Below are 16901 nucleotides of genomic sequence, written 5' to 3' on the forward strand. Positions count from 1 at the left end.
AAGAATGCATATTATTGTGCAAGAGGATACACTATGTAAGAAAATAATTCTCCATAAACATCTCACATTTCTGCATAGCCTGGGTTCTCTGAGCATGTCATTTACAGCCAATTTAATATGTTTCTATAAGGATACATTCCAGATAATAACACTTAGTGACACTGAGACAGTTCAATGTCTTCTCTCCAGAGACGGTTGCTCATTGCTTAGTCGCTGTATCATGTCCAGCCCTTTGTGACCCCATGGACTGCAGCACACCAGCACACCTTCCCTGTCCTTCACTATCTCCTGGAGTTTGCCCAAATTCATGTCCATTGAGTTGGTGATGCTATCTGCCGCCGGAGAAGATCTGTTTAAATTCCAGAGTAAAGATGAGGTTTCTGTCTCTCACTCTCCTGAGGAGAGGACAGGTCATGAGTGGCCCTGCGTGCGGTCAGGCTCCCCCTTCTTCAGTGCACACGACTCCCTGTGCAGGTCCCACCTGACCCTCACTGTGAGGCCCAAGTAACCAACACAAGTACGGTCCTGGTGGCTGCTTGCTTTCCAGGGGGTAATAAACCCTTCCTTTGTCTCTGCTTTGTGTTTTCTGGCAAGTTAACACAGTAGCTTGTAAGTAGGGTAAAATCCCAGACCCCTGACCTGAGATTTAATCACTAGGAATTAAGAAACATGGCCACAATGTCATTTCACCACCAAGATTAAGAGATCCAGAGTCTACTTCCCCACTACTTGAAATTGGGCTGACTGGAGGAGGAAATGGCAACCCACTCCAGTTTTCCTGCCTGGGAAATCCCATGGACAGAGGAGCCTGGCAGGCTACAGCCCCATGGGGTCACAAGACAGTTAGAAATGACTTGGTGACTAAACAACAATGACTTGCTTATACCAACTCAATGTGGCAGAAGTTAAGCAAATAACAGTGCCTCTGCCCCAAGAAGATTTACTACTACTGCTTTTACCTTCTTTGAATGCAGCCCTGAGGACATGATGCCATAAAGAAGCCAGGGATAAAAGACCACATGCTGATTCACAAGTTCAAGAGTTATATAAATTGCTCTAAACTTAAGTTTACCAATTAAACTGATTTTTTTTTAAAGAGAAAATTTTACAATTTGTTCATTTACTTATGGGACATTTTCCATTTTGCTCATTTCAGTGTTCTCTATATTTTCTGCCTTTTTATTTGTTTTGAATTTGTCTTTTTCTCTTAGGCTAAAACTTACTAAGTAATTGATTCTAATACCTTCTTCTTCAAGATTTAAAGCTATAAATTCTAAAGTTCACTTCATAAATTTTGATATGTTGTCTTTCCATTTGTTTAAAACGTTCATTTTCCATTTGATTTATTCTTTTAACCATGAGTTATTTGGAATCACCTTAATTTTAAAACATTCAGATTGGGAATTCTCCGACAGTTCAGTGGTTAGGACTCCGAGCTTCCACTGCCAAGTGCCTGGGGTTCAATCCTTGGTCGGGAAACTAAGATCCTGCAAGCTTCATGGTATGGCTAAAAACAACAACAAAAAACACCACCATTCAGGGATCTCCTAATTCCATCACTTCATAGCAAATAGATGGGGAAACAATGGAAACAATGAGAGAAAATCTTGGGGTGCTCCAAAGTCACCACAGATGGTGACTGCAGCCATAAAATTAAGACTCTTGCTCCTTGGAAGAAAAGCTATAACCAACCTAGACAGTATATTAAAAAGCAGAGATATTGCTTTGCCAACAAACATCTGTCAAGTCAAAGCTATGATTTTTCCAGTAGTCATGTATGGATGTGAGAGCTGGACTATAAAGAAAAAAAAAGCTGAGCACCAAAGAATTGATGCTTTTGAACTGTGGTGTTGGAGAAGACTCTTGAGAGTCCCTTGGACAGCAAGGAGAACAAACCAGTCAACCCTAAAGGAAATCAGTTCTGAATATTCACTGGAAGGACTGATGCTGAAGCTGAAAACTCCAATACTTTGGCCACCTGATGCAAAGAACTGACTCCTTGGAAAAGACCCTGAAAGAAAGACTGAAGCCGTGAGGAGAAGGGGACGACAGGAGGATGAGATGGTTGGATGGCATCACCAACTCGATCGACATGAGTTTGAGTAAGCTCCAGGAGTTGGTGATGGACAGGGAAGCTTGGCGTGCTGCAGTCCATGGGGTCACAACGATTCGGACACAACTGAGCCACTGAACTGAACTGAATTCTCATTTGTTACTGATTTCTAACTTAATTTCACCGTAGTCAAAGAAAATATTATAATTTCAAGTCTTCCACAGTATGTTGAAGTTTTGACATCCTCACATGAGATCTACCTTGGTGTTTCATGTATATTTAAATGTCACATTCTGCATCTCTTATGCTTAGTATTCAAAAAAAAAAGTCAGGTGAGACTGACTGACAGTGGTGTTCAAATCTTCCATACCCTTCCTAATTTATGGTATTCTTTTTCTAATAATTACTGAAAAGAGAGACAGCAAAGGGAGAAAGAAGATAAAGGAGAGAAAGGAGAATTATTCCAAAAAATAATTTGGAATACTTAGATAAGAGTGATTCTTTCACTGAGAATCTGTATTCCAAAACATACTAAGGCAAGAAGAAACTAAAGAAAATGAATCCACATTAAAAAAAAAAAAAATTACTGAAAAGTACCGAAATCTCTAAGTATAAATGTCTATTTCTCCTTTTATTTCTATCAAATTTTATTTCACGTATTCTGAATATCTCGTAAATATACATTTAGGGTTCTTATATCTTCTTGATAAATGGATCGTTTTATCACTATAAAATGTCCTTTTACTCTACTAATAATCCTTGTTTTGAACTTTATTTTGCTATAGCAACTTTCTTTTGATAAGTGTTAGTACACCTTTTTCCACTATTGCTTTTAACCAAATTTGTCTTTAAATTGCCCATTTGTACAAAGTATATAGTTGGTTCTTGCTATTTTATCCAACCTGACAATTTCTATGTTTCAATGTTTGGATTAGACCATTGTATTTAATATAATTATTTGTATAACTTAAGTTTATTTCATTACTATTTATTTTTAACTTGTTCTTTGTTCCTGCTTTTCTGCAGCCAAATATAGCTATTTTCCTATATAATCTCATTGTGCGGACTTTTAAGTCATACACACACAACACATGTATTTTGGCTGCTCTAGGAATGTACAGCACATTTTCTTAATTCATCATAGTCCACCTTCAAATAGTATCATACTATTCTAATTACATATGTAATTTTATATATAACAAGGGCAAAAGAGTATAATTTATTTGTTTATACTCTCATATTTCATGCTATGGTCATAAATTTTACTTCTACGTGTTATAAATCCCAGGGCTTCCCAGGTGGTGCAGTGGTAAAGAATGTGCCTGCCAACACAGGAGACATAGTAGGAAATGGCAACCGACTCCAGTACTGCTGCCTGGAAAATTTCATGTCAGATAAGTATGACAGGCTGCAGTCCATGGGGTCACGAAGAGTTGGAAACACCTGAGTGTGCACGCGTGCGCACACACACACACTCACTGTAATTTATATAAAGACCAGAAAAGACTTTTTTATTTATTCATACATTCACCATTTATTAAGGTCTATTTCTTATAACAGATTTGCTATCAAGTCCATTTGAGCAGTTTTTTTTAAAAGATATTGCATTTTTTAGTTTTAGAATTTGCATTTGGTAATTTTTCAAAGTTTCCATCACTCTCCTGAAATATTCAATCCCTCACATGTTATCCTGCTTTAAAGTCACTGTCTCCTAACTCATTGACTCCTAACTCTGGGTCATCTAAGACATTTGTTAACTGTTTCTCTTAATTATATAATCATGTTTCCCTGTTTCTTTTTATGTTTCATAATTTTTCATAGTATTCTAGATCCTTTTTATAAAATAATGGTTGAGAAATGAGTGTAAAACTGTTAAGTTTTATTTATTTCTCAGAGAATCTATGCTCTTCTCTCAGGCAGGATGCATGCACGCGTGCTCACTCACTCACTCAGTCATGTCAGACTCTTGGCAACCCCATGGACTGCAGCCTGCCACGCTCCTCTGCCCATGGAATTTTCCAGGCAAGAATGCTAGAGTTCATTGCCATTTCCTACTCTTGTGTCACCTGTACTGGCAGGCAGATTCTTTACCACTGAGCTACATGGAATCCCCTAGTAAGAATGAGTCACAGATAATTCAGATTTCTAGCAAATTCAATTTGAGCTGAAACTGGCTGCAGCTTTCAGTTCAGTTCAGTCGCTCATTCGTGTCCGATTCTTTGCAACCCCATGGACTGCAGCACACCAGGCTTCCATGTCCATCACCAACTCCCAAAGCTTACTCAAAATCGTGTCCATTGAGTCAGTGATGCCATCCAACCATCTCATTCTCTATCGTCCCCTTCTCCTCCTGCCTTCAATCAGACTGAATTTTTCTGTGATCAATTCGATCCCCAACTTCTCATCCTCAACCACAGTCATATCTTTTTGATCTTGTCAAAATCTGAGATAGGAAGAAACTGGGCTGTAGTTCTACATATTTTTGGTTTGGTTTACCTTTAGATTCAACTCCAGCAGTGTCCCATAATTCAGGAACCATTAAAATTTGCAGAACTATACATTTCTTTAGGTTTTTCAACCCCTCCTGTACTCCTCTTTATGGCAAAATTCAAAGTAGATAAAACTATCAGGCTTAATGATTTAATTTTGCTTTGGGGCTTTGTCAGATACCCACCCTTTCCCAAAAGCCCAAAGTGTCTCTTGAAGATTGGATGATTCATCTTCAGCCCTTCAGTCTTTCCATTTATGGCATGTCCTGCTTCATCCTATACTGAAACCAGGCTGGGAAACTGCCACTCTTGACTCACCTATGAGAAGTTCATGTATCTCTGGAAATCAGTTCACCAAGGCTTCCTTGATTCCACTGATTTTTTGCTACCTCTAATTTTTTTTAACTCAATTTTTATTCTTTACAGGTTTTTCTTTTCTTACCAGGGGACCAGAAAGGTCTTGTGCACTCCCATATGCTAACTCACATGCACTTTCATGGGTGGCAAAGAGTCAGACTGAGACTGAACACCACCACGCTAACTAGAAGCAGAAAAGGAGATGTCCAGTGTAGATAAAATAGTTCTCTTTACAGATAAGACACTCCCAGGGAAGAGATTCAGTCTGTTTCACCCTTTTGTGAAACAAATTTGGTAAAGGTAGAAGAACAATCTTCAAAATTCTCCTCTATCTCAGTTTAGAAGGAATTACAATTTACGAAACAAAAAGAGGGCCTAATTATTCCTACAGAAAGATCTTCATTCCACAATTAGAAATAAGACTACAAATGCAAGCATACCAGACAGAATTGATTTATTTAACTCTGAAAACCTAACATTAGATCATTCTAAAATCAGAGGGAGGAAGTAGAGGGAGTTTTTAAAATTAGTATGGCTCAGAACCAAACTTAGAGAAGGTGAAAACTGTGCCAAAAAGAGGAATACCGAAGGTTTGTGAGTAAATTTCAACTTTTTATAACACACAGTTGGTTCTTTCAACAACAGGTCAATAAAAGCTGTGCACAGAGACACTGTGGCAATAGGCACCACAAACATACTCACAATGACGTTGCACTTAATGTGATAAATCAAATCTGGGCATTATTTCAAACCTAGAAATACTTTTTCATATAGCCTTGACCAGATTCTAAACTATTCCCAAACACAATCCTGTGGCAGGACTAACTTCCTTGTATGTATTCCCTTATTTCTCTTTACTTTCTAGTATTCAACTCTATGTCAGAGTAAATCCCAATCTTCTTAGATTCTGCTTATGACTTGTAACAATTTCTTTTCCTTTGCAAACTCATTATACATGATTTGTAAGCCTTAACAGAACAAGATGGTCAAATAAACCAAAGAAAATCTTGATTCTCTAACATATCCTAAGAATCAACTGATTTTGACCACACACAGCAATATGAGACACTGAGTAGGTATATCTTCCCTCTCATCTTAAAAAGGATCTCATCTTAGATATCTCTCCAGTTATCAACCCATTTCTCTGCTATCCTTTACAACAAAATTCCAAAGAAGTTGTCTATATACACTCTAACCAATTATTACATCAACTTTTCTCAAACTCACTCAAACCACACTTTTGTCCCCATTACCTCAATGGAAACTGTTCTTCCCAGGTCATTAATGGCTTCAGTTCAGTTCAGTCGCTCAGCCGTGTCCAACTCTTTGCAACCCCATGAACCACAGCACACCAGGCCTCCTTGTCCATCACCAACTCCCAGAGTCCACCCAAACCCATGTCCATTGAGTCAGTGATGCCATCCAACCATCTCATCCTCTGCCACTCCTATTTCCTTTTGCCTTTGATCTTTCCCAGCATCAGGGTCTTTTCAAATGAGTCAGCACTTCCCATCAGGTGGCCAAAGTATTGGAGATTCAGCTTCAACATCAGTCCTTCCAATGAACACCCAGGACTGACCTCCTTTAGGATGGACTGGCTGGATCTCCTTGCAGTCCAAGGGACTCTCAAGAGTCTTCTCCAACACCACAGGTTCAAAAGCATCAATTCTTCAGCGCTCAGCTTTCTTTATAGTCCAACTCTCACATCTATACGTGACCACCGAAAAAACCATAGCCGTGACTAGACGGATCTTTGTAGACAAAGTAATGTCTCTGCTTTTTAATATACTGTCTAGGTTGGTCATAACTTTCCTTCCAAGGAATAAGTGTCTTTTAATTTCATGGCTGCAATCACCATCTACAGTGATTTTGGAGCCCAGAAAACTAAAGTCAGCCACTGTTTCCCCATCTATTTGCCATGAAGTGATGGGACCAGATGCCATGATCTCCGTTTTCTGAATGTTGAGCTTTAAGCCAACTTTTTCACTCTCCTCTTTCACTTTAATCTAGAAGCTCTTTAGTTCTTCACTGTCTGCATATCTGGTAGTTATGTTATCTGCATATCTGAGGTTATTGATATTTCTCCTGGCAATCTTGATTCCAGCTTGTGCTTCCTCCAGCCCAGCGTTTCTCATGATGTACTCTGCATAGAAGTTAAATAAGAAGCGTGACAATATACAGCCTTGACATACTCCTTTTCCTATTTGGAACCAGTCTGTTGTTCCATGTCCAGTTCTAACTGTTGCTTCCTGACCTGCATATAGGCTTCTCAAGAGGCAGGTCAGGTGGTCTGGTACTCCCATCTCTTTCAGAATTTTCCACAGTTTATTGTGATCCACACAGTCAAAGGCTTTGGCATAGTCTATAAAGCAGAAATAGATGTTTTTCTGTAGATGTTTTTATTGTTTTTTGTGTGTGTGCAATAAACATTAATGGCCTACCTATTGCCAAATCCAACAGACAACTCTAAGCTCATCTCTCAATTGACTTAGTAGTAGCATTACTTCCCACTACTTCAGGTATTTTCTTCACTTAGCTTCCAAGACACGACATCCTCCTGATTTTGTTCCTACTCCACTGGCAACACCACAGTCTCCTTCGATAATTGTTCTGCTTTATATCAACCTCAACACATTATAGTGATAGAGAATGCAGATATTAGCCCTATCCTCTATCTATACTCATACTCTTGTTGATGATCCAGTTTCAGATGTTGAACTATTACCAACTCTTTCAATACTAAGCACTCTAATGATACCTGTCTTACTTTGGGTTCTCTCAAAAACAGAGGCTAAGATAAGGGTTTGAATGCAGATAGTCCATCTAAGAAATGACCTAAAGAGCAGTTAGAGTATGTGATAGGGCAGAAAAGCCAATATAGGAAACAGTATATTATTGAAATCATCCCTAACCTAAGGACAACTGGGGTTCATTCTACTTAAATTCTCTGAGAAGCACATGGGGATCTCAAAATTGTCTGTCTATAAGATAAGAGGCAAGCTGTTACATATCTGCTCCTGTCTCCTACTAGTTAGGCACTGCTTCTATGGGTGTTAACTTTCCCAAACTGCTAGCTATTGCTTGCTTTCTGGTCCAGCCGGCCTCCCACAGCACAGAAATCACTGTTATTCACTTTCACTAAAAATACAAACAACAAAACTTAACAATGGGCAAAGGATTTGAAGAAGCATGTCACCAAAGATATGCTAATGGCCAATATGCACATGGAAAGGTGATCTATATCATTAGTCATTAGGGAAAGAGAAATTAAAACCACACAGAGATTACACCGACTAGGGATAGCTTAATAAAAAAATTTTACACCGACTAGGGATAGCTTAATAAAAAAGCCAGGTATCAGAACCGATGTGGAGAAATTTAAACCCTCATACACCGCTGATGTAAATGTAAATTACTGCAGGCACTTCTGAAAAACAATTTGGCAATTCTTCCAAAAAGTTAAACATAGTTACCATATGACCCATCAATTCTATTCCTGGGTATTTAATCAAAAGGACTGAAAACATCTGCTTTCAGAAAATCTTGTAACTAATGTTCATAACAGCATTATCTATATTGGACAAAAAAGTGGAAATAATCTAATATACATAAGTAATGAATGGATAAGCAAAATGTTTTATATTCATACAATGAAATATGTATTATTCAGCTATTATATAAAGAGATGAACTATTGATACATGATACAACATGGATGAACCTTGGAAACATTATGCCATGGTAAAGAAGCCAGATACAAAAGGCCATATATTTTATAATTCCACTTTTATGAACTGTTTCAAACAGGCAAATTAATAGAAAGCAGATTAGTGGTTCCAGGGTTTAGGGGCAAAGGGAAACAGGAGTGACTGCTAACATGGATGGGGCTTGGGGCAGTGATGAGATTTTTTGGAATTAGATGATGACGGCTGCAGGGCCTTGCAAATGTACTAAAAATTACTGGAGTGTACACTTTATAAACAGGCGAACTTTTTCATTTATTATGTGGGCTTCCCCGGTGGCTCAGACTATAAAGAATCTGCCTGCAGTGCTGGAGACCTAGGTTCAATCCCTAGGTCTGGAAGGGATCTTTCTACAGAAATTTATTTTCCTACCTTCCTCCTCCCTTTAAAAACTTCAGTTACTTCTATGCAACCCTCTAATCGAATCCCAATTTATAACTTTACTGAGTCAAAGCTTTGCTCAGGTGAGGAGGCATTTTACCTTACTACTGACTCCTCTTTTCCACCTAATACTTCACTATGCTAATTACTTCTCTGGTTCTTTAAGTGGTGTTTTAAATAAAGCTGTCTATAAATAAAATGTTTTTATGCATTGTGTACACTGCCCTAGAAACAGAGTCAAATCTGTTGAAAAGCGTGACCTGATTTGTGAATCCTGGACACAAGTGCCATAGTGCTTGAAATTCCACCATTAGTTATTTATTATATTTTGGACTTTCTCCAAACAATCTCTATTATAATGCAACCTACTTAGTGAAGACAAGGCCCTAACTTAAGGTAATTTCTTTATATTCCTTCTTAAGTTCAAGAGAAAAGAAGCTTTAGAGAAGGAACCATGAACAAAGAGCAGAAAAAGATAGAAATCAGCAAACACACACACCTATAAACACATGAGGCCAGTTTGAAATCATTGTTTTTCTGTAAAGCTAATGTGTTTAACTTAGCCTGATTATGATTATAACCACGACAAACCTTCCAAAGAAAATCAGATCAGTCTTAACACCTCGTAACAGAGGATTTTAAGTTTAATTATTAATATGGTGGCACTAGTGGTAAAGAATCTACCTGCCAATGCAGGAGACCTAAGGTATTACTTTTGAAAGTACTGTCCTACCTATACCTAAATCCTCTTGGGCTTATCTAATATACAATGTGTGAAATCAGCCTTAGGTTTTCAAACAGTATTAAAGTACTGCTTTGTTTTTTAAATATTTATTTGTTTATTTGACTTACCAGGTCTTAATTTCAGCATGTGGGATCTGTTTCCCTGACCAGGGATTGAACCTGGGACCCCTGCATTGGGAGTGCAGAATCTTAGCCACTGGGCCACCAGGGAAGTCCTGAAAATACTGTTTTAAGTAACAAACTTCTTTAAAATTTTTTGTAGAAAAGAAAGTGGGAAAATATTGTTAGAACAGCTAAGGACTGCCAGGTGCTTTGTGCCAAGTTCATTCACATATTGAACTCTGACATCCCTCCAAATTAGGTATTATATACACATTTAAATATAAACAAAGGTCACAGGACAGATAAAAGGCAAGTCTGAAAGCTCCAAGTGTAACAGTGTTTCATTTCATCAGTGATTCTCAATGAATGTAAGGACACCTTAGGTCCAAAACTGTCAAGGACAGACATGATATAAGAATTACACTTTCAATATTCTTAAGAAAACACTTACAGTTATATGAGTTTGGGAGTCTCTTGCAATAAAACCCCATGGCCTAAGGGTAGAAACAATTCTAAAATTTCAATAGAAATATTCTCTATCAAAATGGATGATGGGGGAAATGACACAGCAGACGCCAGTCAAATAATCTCACAGTTCACAATGACCCTTCCTTTCTCCAAAAAAAAGGCAACCACAAATCCATAAAATATTACCTTCATGCAATTTAAATAATATGGCCCTTAAGGTGATACAAAGGCACCAGTCTTCTCAACAAATGGTGCCAGAACAATCAATCACATGCAAAGGAGTGACCTCGACACAGACCTTACAACTGTCACAAAAATTAACCCCAAGTGGATCACAGGCCTAAATGTAAAATATGAAACTATAAAACTCCTAGAAGATAACATAAAAGAAAACCTATATGACCTTGGGTATGGTGATGATTTTTTTTGATACAACATCAAAGGAACAATCCATGAAAGAAATAATTGATAAGGTGGACTTCCTTAAAATTACAAATCTGCTCTGCAAAAGACAATGTGAAGAGAATGAATGACAAGCAACAGACTGGCAGAAAACAGAGCTAATCCTTCATATTCACAGTTTCTGTACTCTGAGATTCAACCAACCTTGGATATTTGAAAAAAGAAAAGTCCAGAAAATTTCAAAAAGCAAAACCTGAATTTGCCACAGGTTGGCAACAATTTACATAATATTTACATTGTACTTACAACTATTTACACAGTTTTTACATTGTATTAGGTATTATAAGTAACCCAAGATGATTTAAAGTATATGGCGAGGACATGCCATGGTTACATGCAAATACTGCGCATTGTACATAAGCGACCGGAGCACCCTCAGATTTTGGTATCCCGGGGGGAGGAAGGGTTCTGGAACCCAGCCGCTGCACATGTGAGTGGGAGGGCTGTACCTGCAGAAGACACACCCGATAAAGGACTGTCGTCCAAAACACACGGAGAACTCTGAAAACTGAACAGTGAGGAAACAAACCACCCAACTAAAAATCGCCAAAGATCCTAACACTCTCACATCCCCACAGAAGACATACAGATAAGCATATGAAAAAATAAGCATACGAAAAGATGCTCCCCATCACAAGTCATCAGGGAAATGCAAGTTAAAACAAGAAACCACTGTAAATCTATTTAGAATGGCTAAAATCTGGAACACCAACAATACCAAATGCTGGCGAGGATGTGAAACTCTCATTCAATACTGGTGGAAATGCAAAATAGTACAGCCATTGTGGAAGACGGTTTGGTAGTTTCTTACAAAACTACTCTTAACATACTCTTACCATACAGTCCAGCAATCATGTTCTTTGGTATTTATTCAAAGGTACTGGAGACTTATGACCACAAAGGAAAAAAAACCTGCACACAGAAACTTATAGCAACTTTCTTCATAATTGTCACTACTTGAAAGCAACCAAGATGTCCTTCAACAGGTAAATGGTACACAAAGACAATGGATTATTCAGAGGTTAAGAAGAAATGTGCTGTCAAGCAATGGAGGAACCTTAAAGGCATACTGCAAAGAAGTCTGAAAAGACTATATACATACATCTGATTAGAACCACATGATATTCCATAAAAGGGAAAACTACGGAGACAGTGAATAGATTAGAGGTTTCCAGGGATTGGGCATGGGAAAAGGATGAAAAGGCAGAACCCAGAGGATTTTTAGGGCAGTGAAACTACTCTGCATGGTACCATAATGATGAATATATGCCATTATATATTTGACCAAATGCTTAGAATGCACAATACACGAACAGTGAACTCAAATGTAAATTAAGGACTGCGGGTGATTATTATATGTGTCATTGTAGGTTCACTAACCATAACAGAGTACCATGCTAGTGGGGGATGGTGATAATAGGGTAGGTTATGCAAGTGTGGGAACGTGCAGTATATAGGAAATCTCAATTTGGCTGTGAACATAAAACTGCTCTTAAATTAAAAAAACCTATCTTAAAAAAAGAACAACTAGTCCTGATGTTTTACTTACTATGGAAAAAAGAATGGAGGTGCATTAACTAGAACAATTACAATCTCTGTCAGTGGTCCTCATTCCAACATGCAACCACTTAAAGAATACCTGACTCTCAGTTCAGTTCAGTCGTGCAGCTCAGTCTTTGCGACCCCATGGACTGCAGCACGCCAGGCCTCCCTGTCCATCACTAACTCCCGGAGCTTACCCAAACTCATGTCCAGCAAGTCGGTGATGCCATCCAACCATCTCATCTTCTGTTGTCCCCTTCTCCTTCCGCCTTCAATCTTTCTCAGCATCAGGGTCTTTTCCAATAAGTCAGTTCTTCATATCAGGTGGCCAAAGAATTGGGTCCACTTCAGCATCAGTCCTTCCAATGAATATTCAGGACTGATTTCCTTTAGGATGGACTGGTTGGATCTCCTTGCAGTCCAAGGGACTCTCAAGAGTCTTCTCCAACACCACAGTTCAAAAGTATCAATTCTTCGGTGCTCAGCTTTCTTTGTAGTCCAGCTCTCACATCCAAACATGACTACTCGAAAAACCATAGCTTTGACTAGACGGACCTTTGTTGCAAAAGTAACACCTCTGCTTTTTAATATTCTGTCTAGGTTGGTCATAGCTTTTCTTTCAAGGAGCAAGCGTCTTTTAATCTCATGGCTGCAGTCACCATCTGCAGTGATTTTGGAGCCCCCAAAAATAAAGCCTTTCACTGTTTCCACTGTTTACCCATCTATTTGCCATGAAATGATGGGACCGGATGCCATGATCTCCGTTTTCTGAATGTAGAGTTTTAAGCCAACTTTTTCTCTCTCCTCTTTCACTTTCATCATTATGCTCTTTAGTTCTTCGCTTTCTGCCATAAGGGTGGTGTTATCTGCATATTTCTCCCAGCAACCTTTTAACCATAGTGTTTTCTTTTTTAATCAATTTATTTTTTATTGAAGGATAATTGCTTTACAGAATTTTACTGTTTTCTGTCAAACCTCAATGTGACTCAGCCATCAGTTTAGTTCAGTTGCTCAGTCGTGTCCCACTCTTTGTGACCCCATGAACCGCAGCACACCAGGCCTCCCTGTCCATCACCAACTCCTGGAATCTACCCAAACTCATGTCCATTGAGTTGGTGATGTCATCCAACCATCTCATCCTTCGTCATCCCTTGTCATCCTGCCCTCAATCTTTCCCAGCATCAGGGTCTTTTCAAATGAGTCAGCTCTTCGCATCAGGTGGCCAAAGTATTGGAGTTTCAGCTTCAACATCAGTCCTTCCAATGAACACCCAGGACTGACCCCCTTAGGATGGACTGGTTGGATCTCCTTGCAGTCCAAGGGACTCAAGAGTCTTCTCCAACACCACAGTTCAAAAGCATCAATTCCCATAGGTATACATATACCCCCTCCCTTTTGAACCTCCCTTCCATCCCACCCCTCTAGGTTGATGCAGAGCCCGTTTGAGGTTCCTGAGCCAGACAGCAAGTTCCCGTTGGCTATCTCTTTTACATATGGTAATGTAAGTATATAATAATATAAGTGAAAGTGAAGTTGCTCAGTTGCGTCAAACTCTTTGGGACCCCATGGACTGTAGCCTACCAGGTTCCTCCTTCCATGGGATTTTCCAGGCAAGAATACTGGAGTGGGTTGCCATTTCCTTCTCCAGGAGATCTTCCCAACCCAGGGATTGAACCCGGGTCTCCCGCATTGTAGGCGGACGCTTTACAGTCTGAGCCACCAGGGAAGCTCATTTTACATATGGTGATATAAGTATCCATGTTACTCTTTCCATACATCTCACCCTCTCCTCCCCTCTCCCCATGTCCATAAAGTCTATTCTCTATGTCTGTTTCTCCACTGTTGCCCTGTAAGTAAATTCTTCAGACCATTTTTCTAGATTCCATATATATGTCAGAATACGGTATTTATCTTTCTCTCTGACTCACTTCACTCTGTATAATAGGTTCTAGGTTATTCCACCTTATTAGAACTGACTCAAATGCATTCCTTTTTATGGCTGAGTGTTATTCCATTGTGTATATTTCTCACAACTTCTTTATCCATTCATCTGTTGATGGACATCTAGGTTGCTTCCATGTTCTAGCTATTGTAAATAGTGCTGCAATGAACAATGGGATACGTGTGTCTCTTTCAATTTTGGTTTCCTCAGGGTATATGCCTAGGAGTGGGACTGCTGGGTCATATGGTGGTTTTATTTCTAGTTTTTTAAGGAATCTCCATACTGTCTTCCATAGTGGCTGTATCAATTTAGATTCCCACCAACAGTGCAAGAGTGTTCCCTTTTTTCCACACCCTTTCCAGCATTTATTGTTTGTAGACTTTTTGATGAGGGCCATTCTGACCAGTGTGAGGTGTTATCTCATTGTAGTTTTGATTTGCATTTCTCTAATAATGAGCGATGTCTCCCAGCAATCTTGATTCCAGCTTGTGCTTCATCCAGCCCGGCATTTTGCATGAGGTACTCCACATATAAGTTAAAAAGCAGGTGACAACATACTGCCTAGATGTACGCCTTTCCTGGTTTGGAAACAGTCTGTTGTTCCATGTCTAGTTCTAACTGTTGCTTCTTGACCTGCATACAGATTTCTCAGGAGGCAGGTCAGGTGGTCCCATCTCTTTAAGAATGTTTCACACTTTGCTGTGATCCACACAGTCAAAGGCTTTGGTGTAGTCAATAAAGCCATCATAGTAATGCCACCTGACTCCAAGTCACCTCTTCCAACTACCTGAAAAATTTGTCTCTTTTTTAAAGACAACTCAAGACACCATGCTGCCCCAAATCTGACATTCCCTGAGACTATAAGGATTTTTTTTTTTCTTTTACAGTAGACATGTGATTGGTTATACTTAGGAATCTTGAAAATCCGTTAGTCTAAATCATCTGTACCATATTGTTTGGTATTTAAGTGGTTTCAGTAAAGCACCTACATTAGATGCCAGTAACAGCTCTAAACCTGCCTCCTGAGGAAACTACAAGCTTTATAATAGCAAGTGCCCCTTGTAAAGAAGGAATGCTGGCCAGTCAGATATAAATGCTTACCAACTTTCTTAATCTGACAATAAACATACCACTTTCTCAATGATTTCTGAAGCATTAAGAATATAGAATTCTGATATGCCCTTATTTAATTAGAAAGAAAAATCCTGAAATTGTCTGCTATTCAACTAGCAAAACTACAAATTAGAACAATGATGGTTAAGAGGAGTATAAGAAATACTGTCTGCACCTATGTATATTTTGACCTTATCAAGTTAAAAGTAGCAACAATATATGTATGTATATACACATGTGTATGTATATGCTTTGTGTGTTTGTGTACCTATGCATGTATAAAATCTTGAACCATATTAGCCCACCCTCATATATGATGCATCTTTACCAAGATTTTTTGGTATAACATCCCTTTTTATTAAAATATATATATTTTAAAAAGTCTGAGAGCTATAGAATATGTGCTATTAAATTACTGTCAACAATACTGTACATTCATTGCTCAAGAGCTCGTACATAAGAGAAGTCACATTTTAGAAATCATTTAGAATTTAATGCAAGGAAAATCTTCCAATCCTTTGGATAATTTGTGATGTACTGGGTTGTGATAGGCTGGCCAAAAGTTGCCTTTGGTTTTTTCCATAAAATGGCTCTACTAGTGCTTAGTTGTCTTTAACTTCATTCAAAACAACTTTGTTAAGACTGTATTGCGACAGCTGTCAGAGCAGTGTACATTTTTTAAAAAACTTATCAACTGGTGAATTTTTGTATAGTCATTTTAATATTGAAGATGGAAGGGGAAAAAGCAACATTTTAGCATATTATGCTTTATTATTTCTAGAAAGGTAAAAACACAACTGAAATGCAAAAAAAAAAAATGATTTGTGAAATGTATGGAGAAGTTGCTGTTACTGACTATACATATCAAAAGTGGTTTACCAAGTTTCTTGCTGGAGATTTCTCACTAGACAATTCTCCATGGTTGAGTACGCCAGTTGAAGTGATCAAACTGAGAGATTAACTGAGAAAAATCAACATTATACCATACAGGGAGATAGCCAACACACTCAAAATATCCATATCAAGCACTGAAAATCATTTGCACCAGCCTGATTACTCACTTCGATGGCTGGGTTCCATGTAGGTTAAGTGAAAAAGACCTTCTTGACCATGTTTCCACATGTGATTCTCTAGTGAAACATAATGAAAACTTTCCATTAAAAAAAAAATTTTGACGGATGATAAAAAGTGGGCACAATAATGTGGACTACAAAAGATCATGGGGCAAGTGAAATGAACCACCACCAACCACACCAAAGGCCAGTTTTCATTCAAAGAAGATGATGCATGGTGGGATTGGAAGGGAGTCCTTTATTATGAGTTCTTCTAGAAAACCAATTAATTACAAGTACTGCTTTCAATTAGATCAATTGAAGGCGGTATGTGATGAAAGCGTCCAGGATTAGTCAACAGAAAACACATAATATTCCATCAGGATACTCCAAGACCTTTGATTTGGCAACCAGGCAAAACTGTTACCCCTTGGCTGGGAAGTTCTGATTCATC

At 38.5% G+C, this 16901-nt stretch overlaps 1 protein-coding gene and 1 non-coding gene across 9 annotated transcripts in view; both read right to left on the reverse strand.

Annotated features, from left to right (window-relative positions):
• Positions 1 to 16901, reverse strand: part of ERBIN (erbb2 interacting protein) — a 119586-nt gene that overhangs the window by 82670 nt on the left and 20015 nt on the right. The window lies entirely within an intron of this gene.
• Positions 9905 to 9977, reverse strand: TRNAG-CCC. The gene has a single exon. It is a non-coding gene; the product is annotated as a tRNA-Gly (tRNA).

This window comes from Cervus canadensis, chromosome 16 (assembly GCF_019320065.1).
Source record: "Cervus canadensis isolate Bull #8, Minnesota chromosome 16, ASM1932006v1, whole genome shotgun sequence".
Classification (NCBI taxonomy): domain Eukaryota; kingdom Metazoa; phylum Chordata; class Mammalia; order Artiodactyla; family Cervidae; genus Cervus; species Cervus canadensis.